This window comes from Oryx dammah, unplaced genomic scaffold, assembly GCF_014754425.2.
Source record: "Oryx dammah isolate SB20612 unplaced genomic scaffold, SCBI_Odam_1.1 HiC_scaffold_24, whole genome shotgun sequence".
NCBI lineage: Eukaryota > Metazoa > Chordata > Mammalia > Artiodactyla > Bovidae > Oryx > Oryx dammah.
Genome location: NW_024070208.1, coordinates 79,760,857 through 79,770,940, shown reverse-complemented (window position 1 = coordinate 79,770,940; position 10,084 = coordinate 79,760,857).

Here is a 10,084-nt window from a genome sequence, read left to right as displayed (position 1 = left end):
CATGCTCTTCTGAAGACTTGCAAGAACATTTAACAATTTCCCAAAGGGAAAGCCACTTAGCTTTCAGTTCGACCCAGATCGGTTACTCTTCTCCAAAAATCGTGGTCCTGAGTAGGTGTCGTTGGTTACCTTGAAGGGGAGCAAGACCCTGCGGTCCTGGCCCTGCCTCCCCGCCTCGTGTCCTCAGCCTGCCTTCTGTCTCTGGAAAACTTTAGTCAGAAAATAAGTTTAACCAGAGAAGTGGAAAATGCAGAAGCAAAGGAAAAGAGTCAAAAGAGATGAAATAATAATGAAGCAGTCATTAAGCAGAGTCAGAGGCTATCAGCTCTTTCTCAAGGGCTGCAGATCATATTCTGAGCCGTATCCTGTGAGCTGTCTTACAGACACCGAAACCCCAGGTGGAGGAGTCAACTAATGATGACCCAGGACCTAACTAGACTGTACCCAGGACATGAGCTGCCACAATTCCAAGAACTGGCCTCAAAGAAATGGGAACAAATGGACTTTGGAACGGAAGATTAACTGCCTAAAACAACCGTGATGGCCCAAGTCAGACCCCCCATGACCAACTCCCGGAAGACTGCCAGAGCCGACTGTGCCATTTCTGCAGGGAGCCCCTCCTTCTGTCTGTGAAGGCTCCCGCCCCACTGGTTCCCAGTTGGCGAGCAGGGACTCGGCCTTTGTGTGGACGTCCACCTCCCTGAGCCTCCCTCAGTCGCCGGCATCTGAAATAAAGCAAACATTCCTCTCTACCAACCTGGCCTGTTTATTGGCTTCTGAGTGGGGAGCCGCCAGGCCCGCACACCCTTTCAGTAACAACTTCACCAACGTTGATGAACCCTCCCTTGTCTTTTGTGGGAGAGGAAGGGGTTCTCCTGTTGGAACTCCTCATTGTCAGGGGCCTCAGCCCTGTAAGTTCATTACTGTGCACTGTGATATTTTAAAATTGCCTTTCTTGTTTTACAAACATTTATTAATAGCTGTAGAGCTTTAGTATTTCGGCTGCTGAAATGTCAAAACTTCACGCGCTTGCTTCTGCTCTGATGAACTACTGTATGTTTTGTTGAATGGTAGAAAAGAGATCTCATCGGCCAAATGTAAGAAGGCGTGCTTGTGCTAACACGAAAGGAAGAGGGAAATACGTGGGTGACACCAAACAGCACCTGCACGAACACGACAGAATTCTGGCCGCCATCCCGAACACGTCCTTTAGCAATATGATGTCAGTGAGGTGGATGTTTTACCTGCCTTTCCATTTTATTATGTTTGCTTTGTTTTAGATGTGGTTTTTGAACATACTTGCATCATTTTAACAAAACAGATCTAACTGCAAAAAAAAAATTCCTAAAATTAATTTGCCATGATGTGTTTTAAAGCTTAGTTCTCCCTGATGACAGCATATTTTTGTAGTTACATCTTGAGAAAGACAGCGAGGAGATCTGGACTCTACTACCAAGATTTCCTGCCTGACTGTGTGCTCTTGGGCTGGTCATTTCACCTCTGAGTTCTCACGTTCCTGTCAACTCTAACGCATGCTGCTGTCCAGAGCTATCGTCAAGCAGAACGTGGAGCCTGGCTTCTTCCGTTCCAATAGAAGAGCTTATTTCAATGTACTCTTGCACGTGAAAATGAATGTGCACAGCTTCAAACAGTTCTCTTATGGGAACTCAGCTTTTAGATTTGGGGCATGTATAATAACGTGGGATTTGGGTGATAAAATTGAAAACTAAGCTTATAAACAAAGTCCTCAAGTAATCCAAAGATATCAAAAGTTCAAGTATATGAAATATCTGTTTAATCCTGTTATTGTACAGTCACTCAGTCGTGTCCGACTCTTTGTGGCCCCGTGCACTGTGGCACACCAGGCTTCCCTGTCCTTCACCATCTCCCAGAGCTTGCTCACGCTCATGTCCAGTCAGTTGATGATGCCATCCAACCATCTCATCCTCTGTTGCCCCCTTCTCCTCCTGCTCTCAGTTTTTCCCAGTTTTCAGAGCTTTTTTTTTCCAGTGAGTTGACTCTTCACATCACATGCTCAAAGTATTGGAGCTTCAGCTTCAGCATCAGCATCAGTCCTCCCAGTGAATATTCAGGACAGATTTCCTTTAGGATGGACTGGTTTTCATGATGAAAATGAGCAAAAAGATCTTGAATGGTGACTCCAAACCCAAGACTGGATTCCCATGAAGCTAAATGTTGCAGTGAAAACTCCAAAGGGCTTATTTCTCGATTTCTTATTTCTCAACATCTCGACTCTCCTATATGCTGTATATCATTAAATGCATCTTCCTCTATTTTCTTCTAATGATAATCCATGTACAACTATAACTTTCTAAAGGATAGTTCTTGTTTTTTCCTTTTTTTTCCCTCAACTGATTCACTTTTCCTTGGTGGAAGTCATTTTTAAATATAATAGAAGTGGGTGGTATTCATTTATAAGTTTACCGAAAAGTGGGGAAATAGAGATAATAGAATCTCATAAACATCAAGGTAATTCTTTTCTGAATTAAATTGGACCTTTTAGGGTCAGATGAGGCTGAGCATTCGTCACCAACCCCATCCCCATCCCAGTCCTGGTCCGTAGCCTGTTAGGAACCCGGCCACACAGCAGGCAGTGAGAGGCAGCAAGCCAGCGAGACTTCAGCTGTAGCTTCATCTGTATTTCACTCCCCATTGCTCACTTACTGCCTGGACTCTGCCTCCTGTCAGGTCAGTGGTGGCATTAGATTCCCATAGGAATGTGAAGCCTGCCACGAACTACAAATGCAAGGGAACTAGGTTGCATGCTCCTTATGAAAATCATCATGAAACTGCCCCCGCCCTGCATCCAGTTGTGGGCTGTGGACAAATTGTCTTTTATGAAACCAACCCCTGGTGCCAAAAAAAAGGTTGGGGACCACTGGTCCAACAGACCTACAGGAACAAGCCAAGACACAAAGTTCAAGACACAGCAATGCGCCCGTTTGATTTTTTTAAATAGTGGATTAAATACCTTGGAGGGATATTACTATGCAGGGTGGCGTTTCTTCTTCTTATGATATGCATGCAATCTCATGGAGAATAGAAAGAAAAAAAAGGAAGGAGGGAAGTTAGGAAAGAAGAAAGGAAGGAAGGAGAAAGAAAGGAAGAGAGGAAGAAGCTTTCACCAAAGGTTATTTGGTGGTGAGGATGGGCTTCCCAGGTGACGCAGCGGTAAAGAATCTACCCGCAGTGCAGGAGACGCGTGAGATGTGGGTTCAGGCCCTGTGTCAGAAAGACCCCCTGGAGGAGGAGATGGCAACCCACTCCAGCATTCTCTGCCTGGAGAAGGGACAGAGGAACCTGGCGGGCTGTGGCCATGGGGTCACACACAGTCCAGCACGATTTAGTGCCTAAACAGCGACAGAGTAGGCAGCAGGGAGCTCTCCTCTGCACGCATCCTGCATCGCTACTTAGATATTTTCTGAAATTCTGTCCACAGCCACATGTGTGTATTAAACTAGCACAACAGTGTGTGCATTACACTAGCTCCAGTGATGTCCACATTCATCCGTGTGTCACAGTGACTCTTTTTTTTCTTCCCTCACAAGGTACAGGATGTTGAAGAAAAGAAAGCTACCAGTGTGAAACTCAGACATCTCTATCAGGGCTCAGATAATTTTTTTAAAAAAAAATCTATATTCCTTTCACCAATAGTTTCAGTAATCCTTGAAGAAAATATAATCAAACTTTGCATTTTAATTAGGATATTTTTCTGTGCTGTGGCCTTGAGAAGCAACAGTGAAAAAGAAATTCTGCTGGTGCATTTGAAAGGAGAGAGGACCAAGGTTGTTTCCTTTGTGAATGGGATTTGTATTGTCTGCGAGTAAGTGACAAACTTGAGATTAGACACGTAATACGGAACCAAATGCATTAAAAGAGAAGTGTAATATTTTAAATTGGACCCATTAAATCAATGCCTCATGCAGTCTGACCTAGTGAACATAAATCAGAATATGTAAGAGAAAATAAAAGCACTAGAAATGATAGTTCTAAACTAACTGAAACATTTGCACTCAGACTTGTCCTGTGCCATCACTCAAATATAGTCAAGTCTAAGGTATGCGCAAGTTCATTTTTAAGGGTCTTGGCAAAGCAAGGGAGCTTGCCAATAAATGACTGGACTGGCCTTCTGCATGTCTTTACTTATAACTACCCAATTATAATTTTCCCATCACTGAGCTATGAATTATTAAAAGAATATTGGCATTTTGCTATATATTTTAATTATCTTTAAATCATTTCTCATAGTGGGAATAATATTATAGTAATTAAACTTTTCTTAAGCAAATTTTCAATCTGGGTTAAGTTTTTAAATCAATGCTCATTTCAGTTAACATATAGCTTTAATTTTTTTTCTTCTTTGAAATCAGTGTTCACATGACTCCTTATAGATGAAAGTATTCTTTTCCTAAAATAAGAATGAACAGTAATTCTGTAATTTTAATATCACCTGAGTTCTTTTAACACCTTTATGGATATGTATTTTAACTTGAACTACATAGAGCTATATAGACATATCTACAGATAGATCCGTGCACATTGTAAAAAAATGAATCTATCCCCAAAGGCTCATGGAAATATATATTCCATATGTGTAGAGTACATTAAAACTGCCTGACCACAAAAGATATCCTGTATTTATAGATCTGCTTACATTTCTGGGTCTGCCAAATTTTCACATCTTGTTGTTGCTATTTGCTTAACCAGATTAAAAGGAAACTTAAAGTATTTAGAACATCCTTTTTAGGATTCGTTTGGAATGCTGTAAAAGGCATGAAAATATTGATCTTGGACTTCAGCATGGGTTTGAGGGACTTTACGTTTTGTAATGGTATGTTCTCCACTGACTCTAAGACCATGCTTGACGTTTACTGCCTTGTAGGAGACAATATGTTAACTCTTACACTGGACTATTTCTATGAGGTTTTGCTGATGAAGTGATGACATGCTTCTTCATTGAACTAGTGACAGGGGTGCTGGGGAGGTAATCTCCTCTGACTCATCCAAAAATGTTTCCCCACTTCCTACTGAACTTAGAAAAAAATTCCCTTCCAAAATTAATTTATTTAAGGTTGAGGATGTTGTGGGCTTCCCAGGTGGTACTAGTGGTAAAGAACTCACCTGCCAATGCAGGAGACGTAAGAGATTCGAGTTCAGTCCCTGAGTCGAAAAGACCCCCTGGAGGAGGGCGTGGCAACCCACTCCAGTGTTCTTGCCCAGAGAATCCCATGGACAGAGGCGCCTGGCGGGCTGCAGTCCACGGGATCACAGAGCTGGACTACGCACCTGAGCACACACACGTGACACTCTTGCATGAAACGGAGTGACTCTAACTGCTCAGGGCTCTGTCTGCATCCTGGCAAATATGTTATATGGGTGAGGGGCACACCCCCTGCCCCAGCACCCTCATTCACCGAGGATGGCACACTTTTCCAGCGAGAACAGATGAACGCTCAGGATTGTCCTCAGCTTAGAGCTCCAGGAAACATTGCACATTCAACTGCTTGGCATCGGAAAGAATCGTATCTTGCTTAGCTGCAAGATGGAAAGCTTCTCTCCTTTTGTCTCTCACCAAGAGTTCTTTCTAAAATGAACTTGTTGTCCACTAAAGGGCTTCCCTGATGGCTCAGCAGGTAAAAAATCTGCTTGCAGTGGAAGAGATGCAAGCTCGATCCCTGGGTTGGCAAGATCCCCTGGAAAAGGGAAACGGCAACCCACTCCAGTATTCTTGCCTGAAAAATCCCATGGACAAGGGAGTCTGGAGGGCTACAGTCCAAAGGGTCACAGACAGTCAGACATGATTGATCACCTAAGGACACGCACACAAACACACACACTGGATATGAAGGTGTCTATTCATGGTGATGTTTTTGACATTCATGTTTTGAGACACACCCCTGAACTGTAGAGAAAAACAATATGATATAGATCATAGAGAAAACACTTAGATGGTTAAAAGCAACATGAGCATATCAACGGGCATGATCAGGAAGAAAGGGCAAAGGCAGGCAGAGCTGAAGGGTCTGGCAGGATGGCAAAAGCAGGGGCTTGCTTGTCTCCTCTGGGTACCAGGAGCCTGGGTGCCACATCCCAGATGAGTGGCCAGGAACACTTTCGCTGCTTAAAATAAGAATCTTCATTTGGGCTACCCGAATTAGAAAACGATGCTGAGAAAAGATGTAAGGTTGACTGTTGCCAGGGACTAAGGCTTAGGTGGTGAGGCTTATGTCAGGAAGGGGAGGAAGCCAGGGAGGGCTGCGTTGCCTGTTGGATTCATTGTGGGACCTGAGGCATCCAGTTTATCCCAGTGAAAAGGGTGCACTGTTCTGAGACTCAGTTCTGGAATGGAGACCTCAGGACGGGCCAGGGGGGAAGTATCCTGCTCAGTTGTGTGCACCTCTTTGCCACCCGCCAGGCTCCTCTGTCCATGGGATTCTCCAGGCAAGGATACTGGAGTGGGTTGCCATGCCCTTCTCCAGGGGATCTTCCCAACCAGAGATCGAACCCGAGTCTCCTGTGTCCCCTTCATTGGGACACGGATTCTTTACCTCAGAGCCACGTAGAGGGGTGGCAGGGTGTAGACAAGACAAACTGTCAGACCTGTGTCTCTAATGAGGAAGAGTAGGATTATGGGGAAAGGAAAAAAAAAAAAAACAGATAAATCTACTGCAAATAAAATAAATATAGTAGAACAAGTAGAACAATAGAAAAAAAAAGATTCTAAATATGTTAGATATTCTCAAAAGAAAGAAAAAAGATATAAGAGAATCAGTTTTCTGTTCCTGCTGTAATTGCAAATGACCGCAAATACAATGGCTTGGAACAGCCCAGATGTGCCATCCTACACCCAACAGGGGTCTCTCTGGGTCAGAATCTATGTGTAGCTGGGCTGCTTTGTCTCGGAGGCTCTAACCAGGAACGTGCTTCCTTTCCTTTCCCAGCTGCCAGAGGACACCTGACTTCCTTGGCCCTGGGCTCTTCCCTCTGTCTTCAGAACCCATCACTCCAACCTCTGCTTCTATCATCCAACCGACTCTTTGTCTCTCATACACCTCCTTCCTGATTAGGATTCTTGACATTGCTTTTGACCCACCTACACAATCCAGGTTAGTCTTCCCATCTCAATATTTTTAACATAAACACATCCACACAGTCCCCTCTGGGCATGCAAGATAACATATGTACAGGGTCCTGGGGCTAGGAGATGCACATCTTGGGAGGTGTTGATTTGTCTGCAATGTTATTTGTCTACTGCAGCATCCATATAAAGAACTAAAAAGATTAGGAAATAAACAGACACAGAAATACATTTGTGGCTACAGGAAAAAATGAATTAGACATATTAAAAGTAGAAATGAGAGGTATATCATTGTCATAAAAATACTTGATGGGTAGTTTCTAGACTGGGCACAGGCAGGAAAGAATTCACCCCAAATGTAATAGATCCAACAAGTCCATCCTAAAGGAAATCAGTCCTGAATATTCATTGGAAGGACTGATGCTGAAGCTGAAACTTCAATACTTTGGCCACCTGATGCGAAGAACTGACTCATTAGAAAAGACCCTGATGATGGGAAAGATTGAAGGCAAGAGGAGAAGGGGATGACAGAGGATGAGATGGTTGGATGGCATCACCGACTCAATGGACATGAATTTGAGCTCCGGGAGTTGGTGATGGACAGGGAAGACTGATGGGCTGCAGTTCATGGTGTCACAAAGAGTCAGACATAACTGAGAGACTGAACGATAATAGAGTATACTAAAGAATATACTAAAGAATTACTTGCTCATGTGTATGTGTTCACATGTACACACAGGTGTACATACAGACTGTATATAAAAAAGCCATTCAGAAACAGAGAGGGTGACTGAGAGACTCCAACACATGCCCAAAATAGGAGGAGAAAAAGAATAACAGAAAAATGCTGTTTGAAAAAAAAAAAAAAACGGGGAAATTGACACAATTGAAGAAAAACATGAGCCTTCAGACTGAGTGTGCAGGTCTAGTACTGAGAAAAGGAAATGAAAATAAATCCACAGAAAATAAAATCACAGGACATCAAAATATATACTCTGAAAAACTATGAGAGAAAAACCCTGTATAAAATAAAATAACAATTAAACTTATCCCCTGCACCCTAGTAAAAAAAGAGAGAGAAAGAAACACCTGTGACTCTACAATTCTATTATCAGATAAAACATCAATTAAGGCTAAGGTGGGGGGCAGATAAAGTATAGTGTGCCTTGCAGCCTGACTTTTTCATCTGGGATCAGTTTTCTTTCACAAAAGTTTCCCATTTTCTTAGTATTTCTTCCAGTAACATTTGATACTTAGCACATCTGAATATTTCTATTCCTCTGGTAACTAATCTGAGGTAGAGAGGAAATGAAGATATTAAGGGCAGAAGTGAGGATGGAGTCAGCCAGTGAGAAGAGAGGAGTCCCTCTCCCCAGCTCTTTAACCATGGATTTCTTGAGTTGACTAGAGGACGTGAGATCCTTCGAGTTCTCTTTACTAACGAGACTGAATCGACATGGATCAAAGGATGTGTATATCATTAAATAAAAAGGTCATGGTCCCAGGAACTTTCATTTTACTCAAATGAGTTTATTATGGAGCATTGTTTTTAAAGGAAGGTCATTGGGAGACAGACTGCAAAAAATAATTGGTAAACAACCTGATTTCTTTAACCTGAAAGTATTTTTGAAGCCCTTGCGGTTCTTCATTGAACTAAAACACTTTCAGCGTTATTAGGGAGATAGCTATAGAGAAGTTTCTTTTGGCTCAAGATCAAGGGCTTTTGTATATTCTACTATTTTTCTGAATGTTCATTATTTATCCAAGTTAGTGCCTCTCATAAATCCTGTAGACATGTTAAACTGCCAGGTAGGCTTACACTTAGGAGCCAACTCTAATCACCTCTTCGTGGCAACCTGAAGCCTTGGTTTTGGAAAGCTTTTACGGCGTAATCAAAAGACAAAGTCTAATGGAGTCTGGGATCAATTGCAGATATCTGTCCTCAACCAACTGGAATGAAAGGGGTGGCCACAGGGCTCCTGCACATTAGTAACCCATGCAGTCAACCACTGGGAAATGCCTAACACTAGGCTATCATGGTTGGTGGGGACGGACTGATTATAGCATCTGCTAACTCCTCTGGTGTAAATATTCCCACTGCGGCAGATTTAAAGTTACTTTCATGACGTCATCAAATTCTGAGCACAAATGATTGTTGCTGACGGGTGTGAGCTGGCTCTAACACGTCACTGAGCTGGTGACTCAGTTCTTACACCCTCTATCTGAAGTAGTTACCTGTTGATCACCTACAGATTATCCTAGATAAGCAAAGTTTGGAGATAAGTGTCTGAATTTAGGTAGCATTTTTTTCATATGTTATAAAGAGTCACTGGAAGAAATTCAGTGTTCTTTACCCCGGGAGTGGAGGCAGTTGAATGTGCAATGATGCTGTCTGTGTTTGCAGTTTTCTTTTCTTTTTTTTTTTGACAGAGTATAATTGCCAGTTGCTCTCCATCCCTAAAGATCAAACCCAGATAGGCTACAGAGGAAGCCTCATGCTCAGCCGTGTCTGACTCTCTGTGACCCTACAGACTGTAGCCCACCAGGCTTCTCTGTCCAGGGATTTCTCAGGCCAGAATACTGAAGTGAGTTGCCATTTCCTTCTCTAGGAGATCTTCGTGACCTAGGGATCCTCTGAAACATTCCCCGTTCCAATCATGCATTGCTTTGAAAACCTTAAATCCTGCTGACCCTTTAGAGTAAAGCATATGAAAGATTAGATAGTAAGTAGGCAAGGTCCAAAGAGAAAACTTTTGAGGCCAAATAACTCAACAGAGTTTGGAAATGTGGGGAGCCAAGAATTATTTCACCCAGACACTCGAGTTAGGAACTTCATTCCTTACCAACCCTTCCTGCTTCTGACATGGACTTAGTCATGTTGCTGTATGGATTCTAACTCTAGAAGTTTACTTGAATTTTCCCTAGTCCTTCCTCTCAAATCACAGGCCACTTCTCGCTAGTCTCTGTACTGAATTCTGTTCTTAT